We start from the raw sequence: 12,540 nt of genomic DNA, 5'->3' as shown, positions 1-12,540 counted from the left end.
TTTTTGATTTGATCAATTTGATCAAAAAGCAAACTATGATAATCAGGCTTAGTGGATAGAAGCTTGGCTTTGCATTTAGAATTTTAGAGCTTCTCAGCTCTTGAATGTTTCCAGGACATCATCTAAATGTAGTAGTTCCTTTCAGCTTAAGCTACTGAAAGTGAAAGATCATTTAAGCCCTGATCAATTAGAGAACACTATACTGTTTGGAATAAGATCAATGATAGAGAAACTGTAGGATTAACTAAAATCCCTTGATTTTGCAAAGTAAAGAAGTCATTGGTGATGCTGAGACTGGGAAATGCACTCATTTATGCTCCGACCCAACTTTCTTTTATGTAGAAATTCTGTTGAAACATCAATAAACACAGTGTTGAACTGAGACTAAAAGCAAAGAAAGTTGAATATAGGGTGGAAAAGATCATTCTGTCCATTTTTTTTTTTTTTGCCTTTTGGAAAATGTACTTTTAAAAAACGATCCAGTACAAAATTAACAACATTCATAGTGTGCTGTTGAAAGATCCAGATATATTTGAGCATAGCCTCATCTCTGCTTCCTGAATCACTTAATGTTATATAATATTCTGAGTGGATGTTTTAGACCAGCAGGATTAGGAAAACATATGGACTCAGTGGCTTTTAGAAATAGACTATGATGCATTCTGAGACTACTAAGGAGCCATAATTATTTAGAAACCCTATTAATAATTTAAAGGAAGGAGATTCAAATGAGAATGAGTCTTCATGTTACATTTGGAATACTTAATATTAATCATTTTATATATAGCAAACATTTATTGGCACCTTTAGAGCACTGTGGTGGGTGTTAGAGAGATACAAAGTTGAGATAAGAAACTATCAAATCTGGTACTGGCTAAGAAATAGAGAGAAAGCAGTGAAATAGCTTAGGTACATAAGACACAGTAGTCAATGACAACAGCAACATAGTGTTTGATAAATGCCAAAACTCTAATTTTTAGGATAAGAACTCACTAATTGACAAAAACTCCTGGGAAAACTGGAAAACAATAGAACATAAACTAGGACCCATTTGGGTGTGTGATTTAGGCATAAAGGGAGACACCATAAGGAAATTAGAAGAGTCTACCTGCCATAACTATGGGAAGGGGAACAATTCATGATCAAACAATAGGTAGAGAGCATTATGAGATGCAAAATAGATAATTGGGATTATATTAAATTAAAAAGCTTTTGTACAAACAAAACCAATGATATCAAGATTAGGAGAGCAGAAAGTTGGGGAACAATCTTTATAGAAAGTGTCTCTGATAAAGGTTTCTTTTCTCAATATACAGAGAACTGAGATGATTTAAAAGAATACAAGCCATTCCCCAATAGATATGAATAGGGATAGTCAAATAGTCAAAGGAGATGAATAGGCAGTTTTCAAATAAAGAAATCAAAGCTAGCTATAGGCATAGGAAGAAGTGCTCTAAATCACTTTTGTTTAGAGAAATGCAAATTAAAACAACACTGAGATACCATCTCATACCTATCAGATAGGCTAATATGACATAAAAGTAAATTGATCAATTTTGGAGAGGATGTGGGCAAACTGGGACATACACTGTTGGTGGAAAGCAATTTGAAACTATGTCCAAAGGTCAACCAAATTATGCACATACTTTGAACCAGGAATACTACTATTAGGTCTGTATTCCAAAGAGAGTATGAAAAAAAGAAAAAAAATCTACATGTGCAAAGATATTTAAAGCAGCCCTTTTTATGATGGCAAAATATTGGAAATTGAAGGGATGCCCATCAATTGGGGAATGGCTGAACAACTTGTGGTATATGAAAATAATGAGTAATGTAACTATTGCTCAATAAGAAAAAATAAAGAAACAGATTTCAAGGAAAAAAATCTGAAAAGACTTGTACAAACTAATGCAAAATGAAATGAGCAGAATCAGTAAAACATTGTATACAGTATGAGCAACATTGTGTGAAGATCAACTATGTCTGACTGAACTTTTCTTGGTAACATATCCAATATAAGTACAAAGGACTCAAGAAGAAAAATTATGTCTATAACCAAATAAAGAATGATAGATCTGAATGCAGATCACAGTATATTTTTCAGACTATTTTTTCTTGTGTTTTTTCTTTTAATCTGTTTCTTTTTTCTATGTGGAAATATGTTTATATGATAGCATATGTATAAACTAGATCAAATTGTTTACCTTCTTTGGAAGGGGGAAGGAGGGGAGAAAAATTTGGAACTCAAAATCTTTTTTTTTAAAAGTAGCTTTTTATTTTTTTAATAATAACTTTTTATTTTCAATATATGCAAAGATAGTTTTCAAGATTCACCCTTGCAAAACCTTATGTTCCAAATTTTTTCTCCCTTCCCCCACCAAGGGTTTTAGGAAAATATGAAATAAGTAATGTAACTTGCTTTCAAATCTAAAGCTAAGTAAATAAGTTTAAATATATACACATTTTTTTTATGATGATAATTATTACACAATAATATGGATGATAGCTACTTGTATTAGTGTTTAGTTCTCTACTATCTCTCTTTGAGGACAGTAAACATATTTTCTTTCAAAGCAAATTTTTTACATGCATTTATAATTTATCCTTTTCCAGTACCCTGCCTCACCCCTATTGAACAAAAACAAATAGATAAACCTTCCCCTGAGCATGCATAGTCATCAAGGGGCAAATTACATTATTTATTTCATTGTTTCTCAGTCTCTTCCCCAATTGTCTCTATGATTACCTCCAACTTAGCCTGACTATATCTTGTTTGCATGTTGTCTCCCCCATTAGAATTTGAACTCCTAGGCTGATTTCAGAAAAGCCTGAAAAGACATAAACTGGTACTGAGTGAAGTGAGCAGGAACAGGAGAACATTGTACACAATAACAACAAGATTATGTGATGATCAACTATGATAGACTTAACTCTTCTCAGCAATATGGGGAGCCAAGATAATTCCAATAGACTAGGGATGGAAAATGCTATCTGCATCTACAGGGAGAACTATGGAGATTTAATGTGGATCAAAGGATAGGATTTTCACCTTTTTTGTTTGTTTGCTTTTTCTTTCTTGTGTTTCCCCCATTTGTTCTGATTTTTTTTACAACATGACAAATATAGAAATATGTTTAAAATGATTGTACATATATAGCCTATATCATTTTTCTTGCTTTCATGGGGAGAGAGAAGGTAAAGAAGAAAGGAAGAAAAAATTTGTAACTCAAAATCTTACAAAAATGAATGTTGAAAATTCTTTTCATGTAATTGGAAAAATAAAATACTATTGAGAAGAAAAGATCAAGTAATTAGGAAATATTGAACAAAATAAAACAAAAACATAATAAAACATAAAAAATAGGGAAAAAAACAGAATTTGAGCTCCTGAAGAAAATGGACTGCCTTTTGCCTTTGGTATCAGGCTTTGTATTGATGGGTGTATCTTTTAATCTCTCACTGCTCCATTGAGTTCTCTTAAATTTTTAAAGTTGTAGAGAAAGTGCTTACCTATACCAGTGGACAGAATTTCTTTACCTGTGAGTTCCTATACCAATGAAAACACGACTCTAACCCCTATGGTGTTTGTAGGATGTTTTCAATGACATACACATTGGAAGAAAAGGGATATTGAGTTATCTCTCTATATATTTGTTTGATGCTCTATAAAGAATTTTCAAATATGAGAACTGGAAAAAGGCTTTACTGTTGTTTAGTCATTTTTATTTATGGCTGATTGTTACCTCATGTGGGTTTTTTTGGGGGGGGGAGAGGCAAAGATAATGGAGTGATTTGCCATTTCCTTCAGTTCATTTTACAGATGAAGAAACTGAGGCAAACTAGATTAAATGATTTAGGGTCACAGAGCAAGTGTCTGAATTGGGTGAGGGTCTTGGAGCCTAGTCCCTTCATTTTACAGGTGAGAAAACTGTTTTCTATTCTAAAAGAGGAAGCTCTTTTCTATTCTATTTATAGTGGACCATACAGATAGTGAAATTGAAGCCAGAATGGCCCAAGATCAGGGTGCCTTGTCTCTAGTGCTTTCATGAGGAGTCAGTTTAAGACAACAGCCCCTCAGAATATCCCCTTTCTCCGAATTAGCCTCAGAGGTAGCTTGGAAAATGTCCAGGATGAGTCATGAGAAAAAACTGAATGACTGAAAAATTAATCATAAGTTCATAGGAGGTTAAGACATGCCCTACAATTACACTTGTTACACAGGTGCATGGTGGGTGTCTGACCTCCAAGTTGGACCTTCGAGCTGCTCTTGTGGAGCTTTCTTTAAAAGACTACAAATCCTTTCTTTTCTTGTTAGGATTTGAGTGAGATGTTCCTGCAAATTCCAATTTAGGAAGGTCTAGAATGAAATGAGAACAAATGAAAGTTCTGCTTAAAGTACTTAATAGTTGTGGAGTACAGGCAAATTGATTTGCTTCTCAGAGCCTTAGTGTTTTCATCTGTTAAATGGGCATATTAATAGTTGAACTATTTACCTCACTAAGCTATAGTGAAGAAAATACTTTGCAAACCTTCAAGTGCTATACAAATCTGTTATTATGTAAGCTGAGGACATTGGCATGAATCAGTTAAATTTATTAAGCACCAACTAAGTTCCAGACACAATAGTAGGTGCTGAAAATATAAAGAGAAAAATAAAATCCTTCCCTGCCATTGAGCAATTCACATTTGAGTAGGGAGATTAATCATTTTTGGGGGGTTATTTTTTAATTTTGATAATAGCTTTTTATTTTCAAAATATGTGCAAAGATGGTTTTCAACATTTATCATTGCAAAATCTTGTGTTCCAAATTTTTCTTCCTCCCTTTCCCATTCCTCTTTCCCTCAGAAAGCAAGTAATCCAGTAGGCTAAACATGTGCAATTCTTCTATACATATTTCCACAATGATCATGTTGCACAAGAAAAATCAACTTAAAAAGGAAAAAAAATGAGAAAAAACCCCAATACAGACAAACAATAACAACAACAACAAAAAGGGGTGAAATACTATGTTGTGATGCACATTAAGTCCCTGTAAGTCTCTCTTTGGATGCAGATGGCTCTCTCCATCACAAGTCAATTGGAATTGGCCTGAATCACCTCATTGTTAAAAAAAAAAACCAGATGAGATTTATCATTTACAAAGAAAAGTAAATATAATATAATCTGAGAAGGGAGAGAGTTCAATAAGGATTAAGGAGCATCAGAGAAAGCAGAATTTCCAACAGTGGTGGCGTGACCCTAGCTGAGCCTGAAAGAAGGCAAAGAATTGGAAGGGGCATAGGTGAGGAAGGCAAGTGGCACAGATTACAAAGGGCATGAAACCACATATGGAATGCTAAATTAGAGAATTAATAAGTTTGGCTGGAATATTGAGGGATGTGTAATTAGCCCTGGAAAGGCAGGCTGCAACCAGATTGTTGGAGAGCTTTACGTGTTAAATCCAAGAGTTTGTGTTTTATTGAGGCAACAGGGGAACTCTGAAAGTTCTTGATCAAGGCAAAGAAATGGTCAGATGCAACTCAGAAAGGTTAATTGACTGCTACTCTGACGGTTGTTGGTGATGCTACACAACATAGATTTTAGTGAGGGAGGGCCTGCAAAGTCACTGTCTCTTCCAGTACCATCTTGGTCAAGTGGCCAGATCAGGATGACTGGAGGTGGCCTCAGATGGAGTGGAAGATCTTGACCTTTTTAAATTTAAGGTCTTTAACAGTCCATTCTGTGATTAAGGCGAGATTGAAAAAATGAGCCAAAAAATTGCATTTTTTAACTTATTAAAAAGTTAATCTGGGAGGGAAAGCTCCTCAAGGTTTCTGGCTGAACCAGAAACAAATGCTAGTAACCACCTCAGCAATGAAAGTGGGAAGGTGGGTGCCAGGGGATCCTAGATCTTTGGCAACTATAGGGATGCACCAGTCTATTAGGGTGCAGAATTACCCGTAGACTCACCGACTTCATGCAGAAAGCCACAGAGAGAACCCTTTCAGAATCCTGCAAAAGTCCTGGGAAATATAGTTCAGGTTCGGGTACGGGGTATAGAGGGCAGAGCTCAATGCGCCTGCGCGCAGATACCCCTGGAGAATGAGAGTGGTTCTGGCTCAGTCTGCTGGAGCTCAGCACTTGCTAGCACAGCCAGGCCTGTGGACCTCGAGGCTGCAGGGTGCTGTCTTTGGGGCGTTCTGGGTGGAGAGCTAGGTCAGGCTGGGCTCCCAACACTAGGCTTCAGGGGAGCGGCCTTGGGGCGGTCCTGGGCAATCCATCCCAGTACCCCAAGGAAACAGCGCTTTGAGGACCGCTCGCTTCCTAAGAGGCCCCGCGCAGCTCCCGGCTGGCAGAGCAAGCAGCCTCGCTTGGGAGCCCCAAGAAGCAGGGTCACTAATGGATTCAGGTAGCGGCTGGACAGAAGCCTCGACTAAAATCCAGCCTGAGAAGTCCCGGAACTCTGCACAGGAATAACTCTCGGTCCAGTCACTTTCCATAGAAAACAAGTTCTGGAGCGCGGAAATAAGAAGGCGGCTCCAGATAGAGCCCGGTAGTCCCCTGAAGAAGCCTGGTCTGGCTCACCATACTCAGAACAGGGCAGGCAGCACCTTTTAAAACCATTTGAGTTCGGAGCTTTACATTAGTTTGAGCGTTATGGCAATAAATCTCAGAGGACAGCAATCTCATAAACCTAGTTAAAGATAAAGACTTCAGGAACAGGAGTATTCGGAGGAAATAAAACAATACAGAATAGATACAAGATACAGAATGGAAAAACCAGGGACAAAAAAGAACGGCAAAGAAAAACGACAACAGTAAAGAGATGAGCAAAAATCTCAGTCAAGAACTGAATACCCTGGAAATTAAAATGGGCCAGGCAAAAACAGACTTCAACCAGACAAGAATGATCAGAAACAAGTTTTTTTTTAAAGAAAAAAATTAAGAAATATAACATGAAAAGTAACTGATTTGGAAAACAAAGTGAAGGAGGGAAAATCTAGGAATTACTGAATTCTCTGAAAATTATGATTGGGAAAAGAAATCTAATTACCATATTTCAGGAAAGTATAAATGGAATTGCCCAGAATTACTAGAACCAGTGAAAATAGAAACATTTACCCTTAGAGGAAAAAAAAACCCAAATGAAAATTCTTAGGAACATCAGATCTAAAACCCAGAGCTTTAAGTCAAAGAAAAATTACTCTTAGCAGCCAAAAGATGTTCAAATATCATGGAATCACAATAAGGATTATGCTAGACTTAGCAGTTGCCACTATAAAAAAAAAGATGTGTTTGGAATAGAATATTCCAAAAAACAAGACGTAAAGATTTACAACCAACGACAATTTAATCCTACAGGAAGAGGGGAAAAGATTTTTAATGAAATAGGGGATTTCTATGCATTCCTGAAGAGAAGAGCTGAACTTTGGAAATTGAAATTCAGGAAATGAGAGAAAGGTACATATTTATTTATATAACCGAAAGGGTATTTGTGGGAATGAATTGTTTACATAATGAAGGATAAGAAACGAATGTCTTCTCACAACTCTAAAATCTTTAAGGGTTATAGAGAACATTAAAATGACACTGTGGATTGTTTTGTTCTGTTTTAATGGTCTTAGAAGAGGAGAGACAGAGAGAGAGAGAGAGACAGACACACACACAGATGAAAGGCAGGGAAATCTCTGTTGCTTAATAAAAGTTCATAACATAAAAAGTATGTATTCATGGGTGGGAGGAAAAGGCATACTGTGAATCTCACTGCAATGGATAATTTAATATTGAATTTAATTACTCACCACTCCCACATGCACTCAAAAGAAAAATAGTAATAGTTGGGGACCAATAAGGGGTAAGGGAGGTTTAATAGGGAGGGTAGGAGAGGTAAGGGAATAGTCGTAAATAAAGAGATTTTGAATGTTTGAGAGAAGAACTGAAGGGAAGATTAAGAGGAAAGGAAGAAAAAGTAGAAGTGTAGGGTCAGGGACATTTAAGGAGAAAAGAAGATCTATAACATAGAGGAAGTGGGTTATTTCTCTTAGATATCAAGTGTTGGGTAAATTCCTTCTCTTCTTCCATTGTTTATTTATAGTGAGAGAAGTTGGGGCAAAGAAAGGTGAAAAGTATAAGAACACAGAATGGAAAGAAATATATAATTAAAAGTCATAATCCATGAATATGAATAGTATGACTTCAACCATAAAATGGAAAAAGATAGCAGAATAGTTCAGAAAACAGGATTTGACAGTATGATGTTCACAAGAAATGCAAAATTGCATAAAATGAGGAGTGGAGAAAATACCTTAAACTCAACTAAAAAAAAAGCAGAGGTATTAAGCATGATTTCAGATAAGAACTCAGTGATAGAAAAGATTTTTAAGAGCATAAGCAGAGAAATTATATTATGCTAAAAAGTTCCATTGAAAATGAAACAGTTTCCATACTTAATTATAAGCACCCCATAATATAGTATCTAAATACTTATAGGAAAAGAATAATCAAATTGGAAAGAGAAATCTAAAGTAAAACTATAATAATGGAAAACCTTAATGCATTCATTTTAAATGTGAACAGAACTAACAAAAAGATAAATAAGAAAGAAGTTAAAAGAACAAATATAGAATTTTAGACAAATTAGAAATGATGCATTTCTGATAGTTACTAATTGGGAAAAGAAAATAACTTATATATTACTCAGCTGTACCTAACACTCTTACAAAAATTGATTGTGTATTAAGCTATAAATACTTTAATAAAAATGTAGACAAGCTGAAATAATAAAAGCATAATTTGATGATTGTAATGCAACAAAATTATATTCAATAAAGTGTCCTTAAAGAAAGAATTGGAAAGTAATTGGACTAATTAACATAATTTCACAGAATTAGTGGGTTAAGAAAAAAAATTTTTAAAAATGGAAAATTTCACTAAAGAAAGTGACAGTAATAGATAACATACCATAACTTGTGAAGCTATAGCTAAAACAATTCTATGGAGAAATTTTATATCTCTAAACTCTTTTATCAGTAAGACAGAGAAAGAACTAATCAATAATCAATAAAAATGTGATAAAAAACTTTAAGAAAAATAATGTTAATATTTTCAACTAAAAGACAAAAATAGAAATTCTGAAAATTAAAGAAGAGATTAATAAGATTAAAGCCAAAAATATTTGAATTGATTAATAACAGTAGAAGCTGACTTAGAAAAACAATTGACTGACTTGATAAAAAGAGGAAAACCAATTCTTTGCATCAAAACATTAGAAGGAGAATTTATCACTAAAAATTTAAGAGGAAATGAAGCATATTATTATAAATCATTTTCCTCAACTATATACTAACAAACTTGATACTTGAGAAGTAGATTAATACTTTCAAAAAAATTTAAACTACCAAGATTAAAAAAAGAAGAAATAGATGATTTAAATAACCTAATATCAGAAAAAGAAATGGAAAAAGCCATAATGAATTCACAAAGGAAAAAAATATCCTTCCAGGCCCAGCTGTATTCACAAATTAATTCTATCAATTATTCAAAGAATAAGTAATTCTAATTCTACATAAACTAATAATAAGAAATAGGTCCTATTCTGCTTTTAAACAAATATGATCTTGATATCTAAACCAAAGGGGAACACAAGGAAAAAATTCCCTAATGAGTATCGAGATAAAAATTTTATATCAAATATTAGTAAATAATCTATAACAATACATTAGAAAGATTATACACAATCACCAGATTGGGTTTAAGCCAGAAAAAGGTTAATTCAATATAAGGAAGTTGTGTTAATAATAGAAATAATTGGAAAAGATTGTATTAATAGATGCTAAAAGGGCTTTTCACAAACTTTAACTCATTCTTTTTAAACACTCTAGAAATAATAGAAATAAGTAGACTTTTCCTTAATGTAGATAATAAAATTTGTTGAAATTGAAGAGCAAACATTATATGTGATAGATATGTTCCTACCCTTTCCAATAGGAAGTAAAGCAAGATGGTCATTCAATCATTATTACTTAATTTAGTGTTTAAAATATTAGCTATAACAATAAGACAAGAAAAATAATTAAAGGAATAGAAAACATAAAGAAACAAAAAGAAAACAATGATGATTTTCTGCAAATCATATGATGCTGTACTTAAAAGAACTATGGAAAACAAACTAAAAAGTCATTGAAATAATTAATATCTCTAGCAAAGTTGAAGGATATAAAATAAATCCACATAAATCACAAGAATGTCTTTATAAATAAAACTAGCAAGAAGAGGCTAGAAAAATAAATGCCATTCAAAATAACAACAAAATATTTAAAATACTTGAGAGTATCTATTCCAAGAGTCACCAAGAACTACATGAATCTATAAAACACTGCAGAAATTGGCAAGCTTAATTAGAAAAACAAATTTCTTATGGGAAGATCATGCCAATTTAATAAAAATTACAGTGCTATTTATATTAATTTGCTTGTTCAGTGCTGACCCAATCATACTTTTAAAATATCATATAGAGCTTGAAAAAAATAATAAAAAAATATATGCAGGAACAAAAGATAAAGAATCTCAAGTGTAATAATGAAGAAGAGTGGAAAGGATGGGGTTCTATCAGTATCACATCTCAAACTATACTACAAAGCAATAATCAGTAAAATTAATTGGTACTAGTAAAAAAAGAGAGGTTTAATCAATGGAACATTCTAGGTCCGCAATATATAAAAGTAAACAAACATAGTGGCACAGTCAATAAACTTCTACTTCCTAAGGGAATGTCTCATTATTTAATAAAATAATGCTGGGATAACTGGATGGCAGTCTGGCAGAAATTAGGATTAGACGAGTTCCTCAAACTATATTCCAAGGTAAACTCCAAATGGATAAATGACATGGATATAAAAATCAGATCATACACAAATAAGAAGAGCAAGGAAGAAATTACCTTTTAAATGTATGAATATGACTAAATAAGTAATAGAGGATAAACAAGATAAAATAGAAAATTTTCATTATATAAAACTATGTTTTTAGTTTTCAAACACATACAACATAGTAAAAATAAGCATGGAAACAGACAATAGAAAAATAATCTTTCTAACAATTTTTTCTTATATACCTATGATTTCCAAGATTCAGTTGAACTGATTCAAGTTTAAAACATGATGAACCATTCTCCAATAGCCAGAGAATGTGTGAGAGAGTTTTCAAAAAACCAAATTCAATCTATCAACAATCATATGTTCTGACTCACTAATAATCAGAGAAATGCAAATTAAATCAAATTTAAGATTTCACCTCATATCTGTTATACTTACTAAGATAGCAAAACAGGAAAATAAAATAATATTGGTAGGAAAACAGACTTGCACACTGTTGGTGGAACTATGAAGTCATTCTGAAAAATAATTTTCAACTTTAGCCAAAAAGTTGCCAAATTGTTTTTACCCTTTGACCCAGTTATACTACAATTAGGCCAATACCCTGAAGAAATCAAAGAAAGAGGAAAGAGATCTATATTTACTAAAATATTTATAGCGGCAATTTTCTCCTAATTCCAAAGTAGAAACCAAAGGTTGTCCTCCTATTTGAAAATGGCTAAATAAATTGAGATAGTTGAATGTTATGAGATAATACTGTGCTTTAAGAAATGATGAAATAGATAATTTTAAAGGAAAGTGAGAAGACTTTTATGAAATGATATAGAACAAAGTGAACAGAACTAGGAAAACACTTTATAGAATGATACCAACTTTATAGAGAAAAACAACTTTGAAAAACTTTAGAGCTCTGAGCAACAGAGTAAATCTTGAGTCCAAAAAAATAAAGATGAAATATCCTACTGACTTTCTGATACTTAAAATGTAGAAAGAGACATTTATTTTCCATGAATTGTTAAGGTAGGGAGTGATTTTGCCAGATTGTGTGGCTATATGAGGAATTAAAAAAACCTGCCTAGCTTTGGGTGTCAGGATGGTAGGAGAAACAGATTAATAGTAATAATTTATTACTTGAAATTAAAAAAAGGTGGTATGGGACAGTGGTATGAGAGATGGGGCAATGGCATGGGGAATAAATTAGAGAGGGGAGATTAGAAACTGGGAGTCTAGTTTGGAAGTTATACTTTTAGGCAAAAGGTAATAAGGTCCTGAGCTAAGGTAATAATCTTGAGCAGGTGAAGCAAAGCAAGGTAGTGGTGGTGGTGGTGAATTGGGGGCATGTCGTAGAGATAGAGTTGAGAAGAGATGACATTTGATTGGTTATGGATGATGATGAAAGAAGAGGAATTTGGGATAACTCCAAGACTGCAAATTATGGAGGAATGGTAGTTCGTTTAAAAGATAGAGGAAAGTTAAGAAGAACAGCAGATTTTGATGATTAGATGGTGAATTTGGTTTTGGGCAGCTTAGTTTGATATGTAACTGACTCAAGCAAGTGGGTCAAGCATTTGATCCACGAAAGCCTAGATATTACTGGGAATCCTGATTTTGTTTTGGAGATAACTTATTTTCTTTCTTCAGCTTAGATGTCACTCTTAAAATAAATATAATGTTCTATAGGAGTTT

Source organism: Antechinus flavipes, chromosome 6, assembly GCF_016432865.1.
Source record: "Antechinus flavipes isolate AdamAnt ecotype Samford, QLD, Australia chromosome 6, AdamAnt_v2, whole genome shotgun sequence".
In the NCBI taxonomy this organism is placed as follows: domain Eukaryota; kingdom Metazoa; phylum Chordata; class Mammalia; order Dasyuromorphia; family Dasyuridae; genus Antechinus; species Antechinus flavipes.
Note: the sequence above shows the minus strand (reverse complement) of the source record.